Raw genomic sequence first — 13,100 nt, 5'->3', positions numbered from 1 at the left:
TGCGCCAACCATCTTCGCCACAGGCGCTGCACCGTGGACACATCCCTATGGGTATCGGCTGCGATTTGACGAAGCGACCAACCTGCCCTTCTCAGCCCGATCACCATACCCCTCGTAAAGTCTTCTGTCTGCTGGAAATGCCTCCGTTGACGGCGGCCTGGCATTCTTAGCTATACACGTGTCCTGTGGCACACGACAACACGTTCTACAATGACTGTCGGCTGAGAAATCACGGTAAGAAGTGGGCCATTCGCCAACGCCGTGTCCCATTTATCGTTCGCTACGTGCGCAGCACAGCGGCGCATTTCACATCATGAGCATACCTCAGTGACGTCAGTCTACCCTGCAATTGGCATAAAGTTCTGACCACTCCTTCTTGGTGTTGCATTTGCTCTGTCAGTCAGTGTATTTTTGGTAACTGAGAAAAAGGGTGTTTACGTGAGAAAATAAATATCTGGTTTTCACACATTTGTCTCCTTGTTGGTTACGCGTTCAGTTCTTGCGGTTGCCTTTATTTAATCATATTAAACCTAACCACAATCCTCTTTTATCTCAATCAGCATTCCTTGAGAAAGAGAACGGAGAATTCTTTTCTCACACAACTTTAGAAATTCACTGTCGTAATAAGTGAACTGAGCCGTGTTAAATTCGCTTCTGGCGTACGTGAGAGAAATTTCATGCCGCCAGTTGTTTAAAGAAAACAGAACCAATATTGAGTGAGATGTAATCAAGAGCAAGGGTGATTAACACGTTTCCGGAGCTGTAAAATAAAATACAATACGTGTCTCTTTAACTTTTCGTCATCTGGGTTTAAGCAACAGGTGTGCACTAGGGATTCCGCAGGAAAAGAGGTATCGATAGGTATTTGTATCGAATTTCTAATAAATCTCTTCTGCATAATAAAAGATGTAAAACTAAGAATGAAAATACGAATATCCACAAAGGAGAAACATAATGATTAGAGTAAGCAAGCTTGTAAATAGCTTTAAGTAACTGTTGTGAATCCAAACCGTAGGAGATGGTAGTTGTGGTGATAATTGTTTTAAGAGACCGAACAATCCTCTATTAACACTAATCAGAAGGAAAAATGGAAGAGGTCCGACACTTAGAAAAATGAAGGTATCGGCAAGAGAAAGGGAGGAGCCACGAGGGGCGTGATAATGAAAACTCCCTAGGCATCACGAAAGGGACGGATCAAACAAATATGTATTTACATAGCCCTATTATTATTATTATTATTATTATTATTATTATTATTATTATTATTATTATATCCCAAATTCATTGAAAATTTATTCCCGAGCCTTGTGGTGGTTATTTTCTATCTGGCATACTAACAAATTCAACAGTAACTTAGAAGACAAAATACTGTGTAGTCGACATACTTTGTCCTTGTGGCAGCCTCCGCATGAGGGAAGTTGTATTAATAATTTAAAAAAATAAAATTGTTATTATTATTATTATTATTATTATTATTATTATTATTATTATTATTATTATTATTATTATTATCGTTTCGGCCTGGTGTGAACCACGTTATTTCAACAGTTTGCATCCTTGAGCTTTAATTATTTCCCAGTATTCTCGCATTCGCTTTCTGAGCCTCCTTTCTTTCATAAGTCCACTTCTTGCCTGTTTTCAACTTCAGCCTTTCACTTGAAATCGCTGGTATGCTCGGAGTATTTCTCGAGAGGAACACGTTCCTGGATGTCTTCATTTCTCGAAGGTCTTTTCAACTTCGGCGAACTAGTGTCCCTAGGTTTTCTAGTTTACAAGCCGGGCTGAGTGGCTCAGACGGTTGAGGCGCTGGCGCTCAACTTGGCAGGTTCGATCCTGGCTCAGTCCGGTGGTATTTGAAGGTGCTCAAATACGTCAGCCTCGTGTCGGTAGATTTACTGGCACGTAAAAGAACTCCTGAGGGACTAAATTCCGGCACCTAGGCATCTCCGTAAACTGTAAAAGTAGTTAGTGGGACGTAAGGCAAATAGCATTATTCTAGCTTACAAAGTGGGAAAACATCTGGTGGGTCAGTCTACGTGTTACTTGACTGTAAAAATTAATCCTACTTTTCTGAATGGTATCCCTTATACTTTTCACATGCAGGTATATTTCGTTGTGGTTCTTTTTTCTTTCTTTTTTTTACAATTTGCTTCACGTCGCACTGACACAGATAGGTCTTATGGCGACGATGGGAGAGGAAAGGCTTAGGACTGGGAAGGAAGCGGCCGTGGCCTTAATTAAGGTACAGCCCCAGCATTTGCCTGGTGTGAAAATAAGAAACCACGGAAACAATCTTCAGGGCTACCGACAGTGGGGTTCGAACCCACTATCTCCCGGATGCGAGCTCACAGCTGCGCGCTCCTTAACCGCACGGCCAACTCGCCCGGTAGTTCGCTGTTATGCCATCTCCTGTACTCATTCTCTTCTGTGATTGATCTTAGGATCTTTCTCATGATTTTTATTTCTTTGGTTTCTAACTTTTCAGTCAGACGCTTCCTATGCAATGCAAGGCATTTCGCTGCATACAAAGCCTCTGGAAGAATGGCTGAACAACAATATGTTGATGGACACTGATCTTTTGTTGTAGATATCTCTAGTTTGCTGGTTTGTCCTATCCATCTTGTTGATCTTAGATGTGAATGCTTCTTTCTCAGAGTCGTTAGTTTCTATCCACTCAACTAAGTATTTAAACTTTTCCCTTGTTTTAAAGCTAATTCTCTAGGAGCCGGCTTGATACTATTATTATTATTATTATTATTATTATTATTATTATTATTATTATTATTATTATTATTATATCGTAGTAAATTCATTAGTTGTAACTTTACCCACCCTCTTAAGTAATTCACTTACACCTCTCGCTTATGCTACACTCCCTCAACCCACCTCCCGAAATTGTAATACTAGGATCAGGCTCCGCTAACAGGTGTCCAGACAAACGAAAGGAAAGGTTTGTTATGGCTACGCCCCAGGAAATTGTTTTCGAGTCCATAGAGAGTTCGCCAGTCATTCTGCACAGTAGAACGGTCAAAATCCAATTAAGCTGGGCTGGCTCGTTAACCGAGAAGACGGAGTCAATTAAGTTTGACGCCCGCTCAGACATTCCTTTAAAAGTGTAACTAAGTGTTTAGTTGAATTGTCTTCCGGGCTCTGCTTGCACCCACTCGAGCGTGGTACAACGCCTCGTGATAATTCCCTCGTACACAGACAAAACACTACTGGACATTGATTAGGATTACTTTACTTGTTCCAAATACAGTTACCAGGTGGTAGTGGTGATCGCTGTTTTAAGGCGCTTCAAAAAAATGAGTTACCAAGATCTCGCACGGAGAAACTTTATTTTACAGGCAAATTTAAGGATACATTTCGTTTTGCTGACGACATAGCAATAATCGCGGAGAGTGAAGAACAATATTAACGACAATGCTGGAAGTAATGGTCAATACTTTTACATAGGGATATCAATAGCAATCTTAATTAATTGTATTATTGTCATTCCTTATCTGACTTACTTATCTCAATAACTGTAATTTATCACAATGATATTTTAAATTAATACTGTAAAAATAAAAATAAATGTATGTGGTTAAGTGTAAGAGAGGGCCAAGAGCTCTAACTTCGCCACTTAATAAATAAATAAATAAATAAATAAATAAATAAATAAATAAATAAATAAATAAATAAATAAATAAATAACATGAAAATAAATTCAGACAAAACAGAAATAATGGTGATAAGTAAGCAACAAAGAAAAATAAAGATAACTCTGCATGGGAACCAACTCAGTAACGCTGAAGAGTTGTCTTACTTAGGAAGCAAAATAACAGCTGATAACCGAAGTAAGTGAGATCTGATCAGCAGAATTAACCAGGCAAAGATAGCCTTCAATAAAAAGAGAAAGCTCTTGAAAACTATATCAGCTACACACTGAGGAAACAACTGGTTAAGACACATGTATGGAGCGTTATTTCTGTACGGAAGTGAGACTTGGACACTAAGGGTGGCGGAGAGGAAGAGGGTAGAGGCCTTTGAAAAATGGTGCTATAGACGAATACTGAAAATTCCTTGGACAGAAAGAGTTACTAATGTGGAAGTGATGGAAAGAGTTGGAGAAACCCAGAGTTCGTCAATGAATATGAAGAAAGGGAGAAATGCGTGGACTGGACATATAATCAGACATCAGAGTACTAGCCTTCATCCTGCAGGGCTCTGTGGAACGAAGAAATTGTAGGGGAAGTCCTAGACTGAAATATGTTGGTAAACTGGTGGAGGAACTGGGATGCCAATATTATGTAGAACTGAAGAAAATATTTCTTGATGTGAAAACCTCTTTCTTTTCGGTCCGGCACTGAGCAAATACTAGCACTGAAACGCCCGTCACAAAAACGTGACGCTATTTTGCAACGCCGATATCCCCATATCTGTTAATGATGCCGCCATGCTGCATCATCTACGCTCACACCAGAGGAATTAACAGTCAATTAACTGCTATAAGAGTGCATGTGTTCATTTTTGTCTCACCGTTAACGTTCAAAGAAACCAAGGTCCTGGCACAACCTTCACTAGGCACAACATTTCCATCTCAGATACTGCACTGGAGCAGGTAGACCACATTTCGTACTTAAGCAGTATGCTATCTGTGCGCTGTAATTGTGAGGAAGATGTGGAGAAGAGAATTAGTGGTGCCCACGCAGCATTTGGACAACTACCACCACCGGTTGTTCATGAATAAAGACCTGACCGTGAAGACGAAACTTATGGTGTAGCACGCTGTTGTCACCACAACATTGCTGTATGGTTGTGAAACATGGACTCTCCACCGACGTAACTTGAAAAAATTTGAGCGCTTTCACCAACGAAAACTTTCATCAATCCTTAGGATCAAAAGGGAAGACCATGTCACCAACATTGCTGTTCTTGAGAAAGCGGATGCCAAGAATATAGAATCCTCCATCATTGGTTATCAGCTTAGATGGAGCGGCCATGTCCATTGGGATGAGTGATTCCAGATTTCCACGCTAAATCCTGTATGGTGAAACTTTGTTCCGGCACCCGACCTCGTGGAGCACACTATGAAGACGACAGGTCTCAATCCACAAACCTGGGACATGCTTGCTCAAGGCCGTACAATTTGGCGCCAGACCATCCCTGGTGCTGTCAGTCTGTTTGAAGGGGAACGACGTAGATATGAAGAAGCCAGGAGAGAAGCACGAAAACTCCGTGCAGCATAATTACGCCCTCCTCCAACAATTACTGTATGTGCAATCTGTGCGGACGCTTATTCTATGCTAGATTTGGTCTGTTCAACCATCGAAAGTGCATCCACTGACAGAAGTGAATTTATTGAAAGAAGTTCATTACTCGGAAACGAGTTAAAGTCGACGACGATAACCGCCATCATAATTATATCGTTGCGAAGAAGAACGCCTAGCCTAAATGTTGACACCAAAAAAAAATGTATGCGACTTCACCCGTCAAAACAAGATGGCCGCCAAATAAGACTTCATTGTGGCGGTACTGCTCTCAAGTGCAGTCGTGGTAATTTCGGAATCGTCAGTCCGATTTCCAAACATAAAATGTTGTTTCTAAGTCTATACCATCAAATAAAAACCAGTTTGGAACAATTTCAGTTGAAATTTCAGTCTCTTTGAAAAAATACTTTGTGAAATTTTCGGCAAGTTTTCGAAATGTCCAACTTTAAACTACAAAAATGCAATCGAAACGTCCCAGTACTCCAACAGTGATGTATGTATGTTCAGTCCGTAAGCGATTCCGCTGATGGGATCCTCAACAGCTTCGCCATCAGCTGTCATAGATGGCCTAGGCGTACTAGGGAAATGAGGAATGAGGTAGTTTCCCGTTGCTTTCCTCACTGAGCCAGAGTTACTATTACATATCAGTCTGCCAGGCCCACTGAAATGCATAGACCAACCGGCCCTATGAGCAACATTTTCACACCATTCATAGCAGGGACTGGCTGCATAAGGATTGGCATTACAAGCATCGCTCATACCTCAGTCACTTTCATATTGTCAAAGCCAAGGATAAGACAGAGACAGATCTATGGTAAGGTAAGTGTGTATTCTGCCCGAAGGCAGGTCCGAACCTCCGCAGAGGTGTACCTGAGCCGGAGTTTACGTGCGGTAGGCTGGCCAGTTCCTTTCCGCTCCTCCATTTCCTTACCCCCCACCAACAGCGTGTGGCAATCCATCCAACTGCTGACCACGCCCAGTGTTGCTTAACTTCGGAGATCTCACGGGATCCGGTGTTTCAACACGGCTACGGCCGTTGGCACAGATCTATGAAAGTAACAAAATTGTTCTAGCCTAGACCAGAAGACATAGTGCACTGTAAACACTAGGTCCTGCCAGCAAAGGCATCCAACAGTGATAAGAAGTCTTCCTATATTAATGTTCGAAATGAACAAATTTGTTTCCTTAAGGGTATACGGAAAGCCCTATCTTCACAGTGTTAATTTACGTCACCTTTAAGGAACATTTTCTCAGAAACTGTTTGACGCAGACTCTTGAAAATTTTATATATTATAAACAGGCATATTAGCTGTGTACTGATGCTAAGATCATTAAAATAAAGATCATTTTTTGGAAAAAAAATATATTTTTAATAATGCAAAAATTTTTGCTAATATTCTCCTGAATTTTTTCCAGCCTGCCTCAGAAATTTTGCAATATGTTTGTTTATATTGCTTCAGAATATATGGCATACTGTTACAAAGGAGTACTGAAAATTTCATAGTGATATCTGTAATAGTTTTTGAGATAATGTTCCTTTTGCAGGAAAAAAGTAACTTTGTGGGAAATCGCTTCCAAAGTTTCAACATCAATGCATGCCTGGTGCATGGCTGAGATAATCAGTATCCTCTTGCAATTCATCAAGAAGCTTCTTCTTGGTTGCTCTCCTGTTTCTTCCACAGTTCCTGATGTACTTGGTAGCATTTTCAGATGATCTTAGTCTCTCCATGTCTATAGAATACATAATATTTGCTGTTCGGGAGCCCACCTGCTGCTCTGCCCTTCCCTAATGACCGAGTGCCATAAACTAATCTAATATTTATAGTGTAAAGGCTCTTGTCTTGTTGTAAACTATCTATAGCTGAGGAATTGAACAACTTGACACTGTATTAACAACAAGCACAGGAAAGTTCTAAGTCAGTAGCAAGGCCAATATGTCTCTTTGTTTTCAAGGAAATTCCATACTTTCCACACTCTTTGCAACATAATTTATGCTTTAATATATCAGATAAAATCGATATATCTATCACTTCGTTAATTTGACGTCCAGTACGAAAGTTATCGTATTTCTGTTGGACACCATTCAGTTTTCTATTAGATGAGCGCTCAGTCCCAGCATCCGTCTTATCAGATGGGGTTTCAGAAATATTTTCACTCACGTTTATTAGGTTAGGTGTATTCGGCCCTGCTTCACATCGTGGAGGTTCTAAACAATGGGTTTTGGCAGAGTTGAAGAAGGACATTTCATCTTTCGCCACACGTTTCCTTAACATTTTGTTCGAAAATCGAGGCATAACTTCCACAAACTTTACATAACCTCACAGAAAGATCTTGCGAAAAAACGTGGCCCAACCTGTTGCTAAACAGCAAACAAAGGACTATCAATAATGTAAGCTGTTACAATATGACTAACATACAATAATCTAAGACAACGCTACTTTCAAACAAAGAAATAATTCCTAGATCAGCACGATATGCACAAAAATAATGAAACGTCAAAATGTTGACAATAAGTCATCCGCCATGCCATGGCAGAATACTCGCCGTGCGTAAGACAACAAATTTTTAAAAAATAATTTAAAATGCTTCTATACATTATTTGTTCAAGATTTATATGTCATTTTAAAGAGGAAATTCCAAAGTTTAATAACAACCAAAAAACCTTTTTTTGATTTTTCCCTCCAAAATTGCTTTCCGTATACCCTTAAGAAAGGCCTTCCTTTGCTTGCACTAGTCTGTATTTTATGTCCTCCTTACTTCTGTCATTGTTAGTTATTTTACTACCCAAGTAACAATATTCATCTACTTTCTTTAACACTTAATTTGATAATCTAATATTTCAATGCGTCACCTCCGTTATTTTTGTTTTTGATTTATTTATTTTCACCGTGTACTCCTTCCCCAAGACTCTGTCCATACCATTCAGCAATTTCTCTGGATCTTCTGCAGACTGAGATAATAATAATAATAATAATAATAATAATAATAATAATAATAATAATAATAATAATAATAATAATAATAATAATAATAATAATAATAATAATAATAATGTTCGCCTTCGTGGTGTACTGGTTAGTGTGATTAGCTGCCATCCCCGGAGGCCCGGGGTCGATTCCCGGCTCTGCCACGAAATTTCCACAAAGTCAAATATATAAAGGGGTTGTTCGATTCCCTCCTCAGCTATTCTCGAAGTGGTTTTCCATGGTTTCCCACGTCTCCTCCAGACAGATGCCGGGATGGTACCTAACTCAAGGCCACGGCCGCTTCCTTTCCTCTTCCCTGCCAATCCCTTCCAATCTTCCCCTCCTCCATAAGGCCGCTGTAGAGCATAGAACGTGAGGCCGCCTGGGCGAGGTACTGGTCCTCCATCGCAGTTGTATCCCCGACCCACACTCCAGAACACTGCTCTGGAGGCGGTGGAGGTGGCATCCCTCGCTGAGTCCGAGGGAAAACCCTGGAGGATAAATGGATTAAGAAATAAATAATAATTATTATTATCACTTTTATTATTATTGTGCATACATAAACACATTATCATTATAGACCGTTATGCCTTTCAGCGTTCAATCTGCAAGCCTCTATCCGAGACTTGCTTAAAATGTTCAGTGCTCGGTAAATTCATGAAGCTGGATGTTATCCTACTTGCACTTAGTCCAGGTGAGAATATCTCCTCTAACGGGTTAGGGACTATCGATGGATTGCATAGTCCTAGTCGCCTGAGCACAAGGAGGGCCGCAACTCAGAATATGTCCGAGATTCCCACTCCCATTCCATAGCAACTGGCATCCCGACTCTCAGGATCACTTACTTGGCCACTCAGCCGTTGCCCATGGTTCACGGACTAGGATGTGTATCCCACACCATGAACCATTATTATTATCAGCGACCCTTACTGCGACTGCTCTGGCGTGCCTCAGACCGTTCAACATATCGTCACAGAGTGCCCACTCCGAAGATTCAGTGGGACAATAAAGGACATTCACGAGGCCAGTGATGAAGCTGTGAGTTGGATAACAAAGCTGAACATTCAGCTTTAGCAGCAATGCAGATATTGATGAGCTCAAATCTACAAATATTGTTTGTTTTATTACGTACTTGTTCTGTGTATATAGATGAAACTTTTCTTTTTTTCCTGTAATTGTACATATTTGTAAATAACCAAATTGTAACAATGTATCCTCATGCCATACGAAATATATTATTATTATTATTATTATTATTATTATTATTATTATTATTATTATTATTATTATTATTATTATTTTGCTTACTCAAGTTCATCCAATTCTAATCCCCACGCGTTGTATTTCTAGTTTTCACCTGGTGCGTAACCTATTACGTTATCATACAAAGCTTTTGAATCATTGTCTTAAGGTAAGAATACAAAGAGATATAATCAAGTCTGTTACAAGGATCGTTCTCCCTCAAACACTGTATTCATATTCATTATTACTCCATCAATATTGCCGATGTATTATTTAGAGCCGGGGAAAGTAGTGATCGGCGCACCGTAACACCGATATGATGTAACTCATCTACCTACAACGTTGGAAGTAGGCTACTGCAAAACGTCGCGATCAAAAGGGTGGGTCTTTTAGGTCTTATTATTAATATGAAATGCATTCCCGTTATCATGTTTTATAATAGGTCCAGCTTTCTCCTTTGGCTGCAGCCGGTGAAAGGAAGTGATATTTACGTCCTGCAATCTGCCTTCCGTACGTCTATTTTCGTTATGTCTTAGCGTTTCCGAGACTGGAGTATTGCATCGTAGAGCGCTGGCCTCTTGAGCCCAGCTTGGGAGGTTCGAACCTGTCTCAGTCCGGTGGTATTTAAAGGTGCTCGAATACGTCGGCCTTATGTCGATAGATTCACTGGCAAGTAAAGGAACTCACACAGGGCAACATTCCGGCACCTCGGCGTCCCCGAAAACCATAAAAATGTAGTTAATGGGACCTAAAACTAATAACATTATTACTTAAGCAATGCCACTTGGGAACAAACTTAGGAGGGTTCAGTGTCACATGATAATAATAATATTAAGAAAAATAATAATAATAATAAGAAGAAGAAGAAGAATGTCCGCCTGTGTTGTGTAGTGGTCAGTGTGATTAGCTGCCACCCTCGGAGGCCCGGGTTCGATTCCCGGCTCTGCCACGAAATTTAAAAAGTGGTAGGAGGAATAGGAACGGGGTCCACTCAGCCTCGGGAGGTCAACTCAGTAGAGAGGGGGTTCGATTCCCACCTCCGCCATCCTTGAAGTGGTTTTCCGTGGTTTCCTACTTCTTCTCCAGGCAAATGCCGGGATACCTAACTTAAGGCCACGTCCGCTTGCTTCCCTCTTCCTTGTCTATCCCCTCCAATCTTCCCATCCCCCAACAAGGTCCCTTTTCAGCATAGCAGATGAGGCCGCATAGGTGAGGTACTGGCCCTCCTTCCAAGTTGTATCCCACCGTATCCCACCGACCCAAAGTCTCTCGCTCCAGGTCACTGGCCTTGAGGTGGTAGAGGTGGGATCCCTCCCTTAGTCCGAGGGAAAAATAGACCCTGGACGGTAAACGGATTAAGTAAAGTAAATAAATTAAATAAATAAATAAATAAATAAATAAATAAATAAATAAATAAATAAATAAATAATAACAATAAAGTGTGGCCTATGCAGAAGCCTACTGCAGGTCTTCCGAGTTGACACCCTATAGACAACCCCGCGCCTGTGAGAATGAATAAATTCTAATGTTGAAGATGGCACGAACACCCAGAGCCAGAGGATTTAACCAATGAAAGTTAAAATTCACCACCCAGTCGGGAATCGAACCGGGGCCCTTTGAGCCAAAGGCCAGCATGCTAACAATTTATTCATCGAGGCGGACGATTCCAGATTGGAAATATGAAATTGAGACAGGTGGCTACTTTTCCCCCAGGATGATAGTCTGTTTGTTAAGCCCGGAGGTTGACTGGATCCTCAAACAGTATCACAGTGAGGAACGCGATACTGTATGCGGCCGAGATTATGACACTAGGAAGGCGTGGGACAGAGCAACTGAAGAAAGGAGAAAGATACCTGGACCAAAAAGAGGAAGTGAAAGATAGAAACGAAGTTCAGGGGACGAACTGTACCAAAACATGAGGACCATCTCGGAAGAAATAAGACTCCTTTGAAATGTAAGATAATAGTCTACCTGATGCTGAACGTGGATTTCCATTTTCATTAAAATCCCGTGAATAGTTCATAAGGTCCGTCTGTGTGGTGTAGTGATTAGTTTGATAAGCCGCCACCCCTGGAAGCCCGGATTCGATTCTCGGCTTGGCCACAAAATTTCAAACATGTTAAGAGGATTGGAACGAAATCCAGTCGGCCTTGGGAGGTCAATTGAGTATAGGGGGTTTGATTCCCTCCCTTTCCATCCTCGAAGCGGTTTTCCGTTGTTCATAATTTCTCCTCCAGGCAAATGCCGGGATGGTACCTAACTTAAGGTCATGGCCGCTTCCTTCCCTCTTCCTTGCCTATCACTTCCAATCTTCCCATCCCCCAGACAAGGCTCTTGTTCAGCATAGCAGGTTAGGCCACCTGGGCGAGTTATTGGTCCTCCTGTCCAGTTGTATCCCCGACCGAAATTCTCACGCTCCAGACACTGCTCTTGAGGCCGTAGAGGTGAGATCACTCGCTGAGTCCGAGGGAAAAGCCAACCCTAGACGTTAAACGGATTGAAAAAGAAACAAACAAAAAAAAAAAAAAAAAAAAAACAAAGAATAGTTCACAGAAGAAAATGTACCTATGCCATGAAAATTGTAAAACATAGGATAAAGGAAGAGTACCGACAAGAGAAGTGCCGAGGATCGTATAGAAGTCAAACTTACCTCCCCATAAACTTTATCCAGGCAAGCTGACGAAATTCATGCACTCAATAATGACTAATCTGTTATTGTCGACCCTACAGTTTTGTTTTATTTTCGTGAACACTCCACCAAGCTTTGTCATCGTGAACTGCGTAATTTATAATTCAATCTTTGTTAAATGAAGATGATGTCACTATTTTCACATGAAATGATTACCAGCCATCAAAGAACAAGCTGACTCCATGTTAAGAAAACAGTACTGCTCGTATGGACCTACAAGGAGCGAACTTACCCTAGACACTGTAATTCCTCATGTTTAATGAATATCATAATGTATTTTAGACTATATTGTATTATTAAAGAAAGAAAAAGGACGTGGCACATTTTTTGCCCGTGAGTTATTAAAATAATTACTTCTTCTTTTCTTTTCCTACTGCTTTTCCCACACCTGTGGGGTCGCGGGTGCGAAATGCGTCTCACGTGTGGATTTGGCCCTGTTTTACGGCCGGATGCCCCTCCTGACGCCAACCCTATACGGAGGGATGTAATCATTATTGCGTGTTACTGTGGTGGTTGGTAATATAGTGCGTCGTGTGAATATGAAGAGGAGAGTGTTGGGACGGACACAAACACCTAGTCCCCAAGCCAGAAGAATTAATCAGAAGCGATTAAAATCCCGAACCAGCCGGGAATCGAACCCGGGACCCTCTGAACTGAAGGCCAGTGTGCTGACAATTCAGCCAACGAGTCGGACATTAAAACAATTACTTAACATTCAATATTTCATAAAAACATTTGCAGGGGGGAAGCACGATGGAGGAAACAGCCATCGGTTTGTTGCCTTCCTTCATTTTTTCTTCAGAGTTGCTGTAGAACATGTAACGCTTAATCAGTTACCCTGTACATGGCCGGCAGCTTCAATCAAACATCATTGATCTGCATTTAAAGCTGTTGCTCAAGTGGCAGATTCCCCATCAATTGTTTACCTAGTCTTTTCTTGAATTATTTTAG

The sequence above is a fragment of the Anabrus simplex genome, chromosome 11 (assembly GCF_040414725.1).
Source record: "Anabrus simplex isolate iqAnaSimp1 chromosome 11, ASM4041472v1, whole genome shotgun sequence".
Lineage (NCBI taxonomy): Eukaryota > Metazoa > Arthropoda > Insecta > Orthoptera > Tettigoniidae > Anabrus > Anabrus simplex.
The sequence above is the reverse complement of the archived record's forward strand: the minus strand, read 5'-3'. Positions refer to the sequence as shown.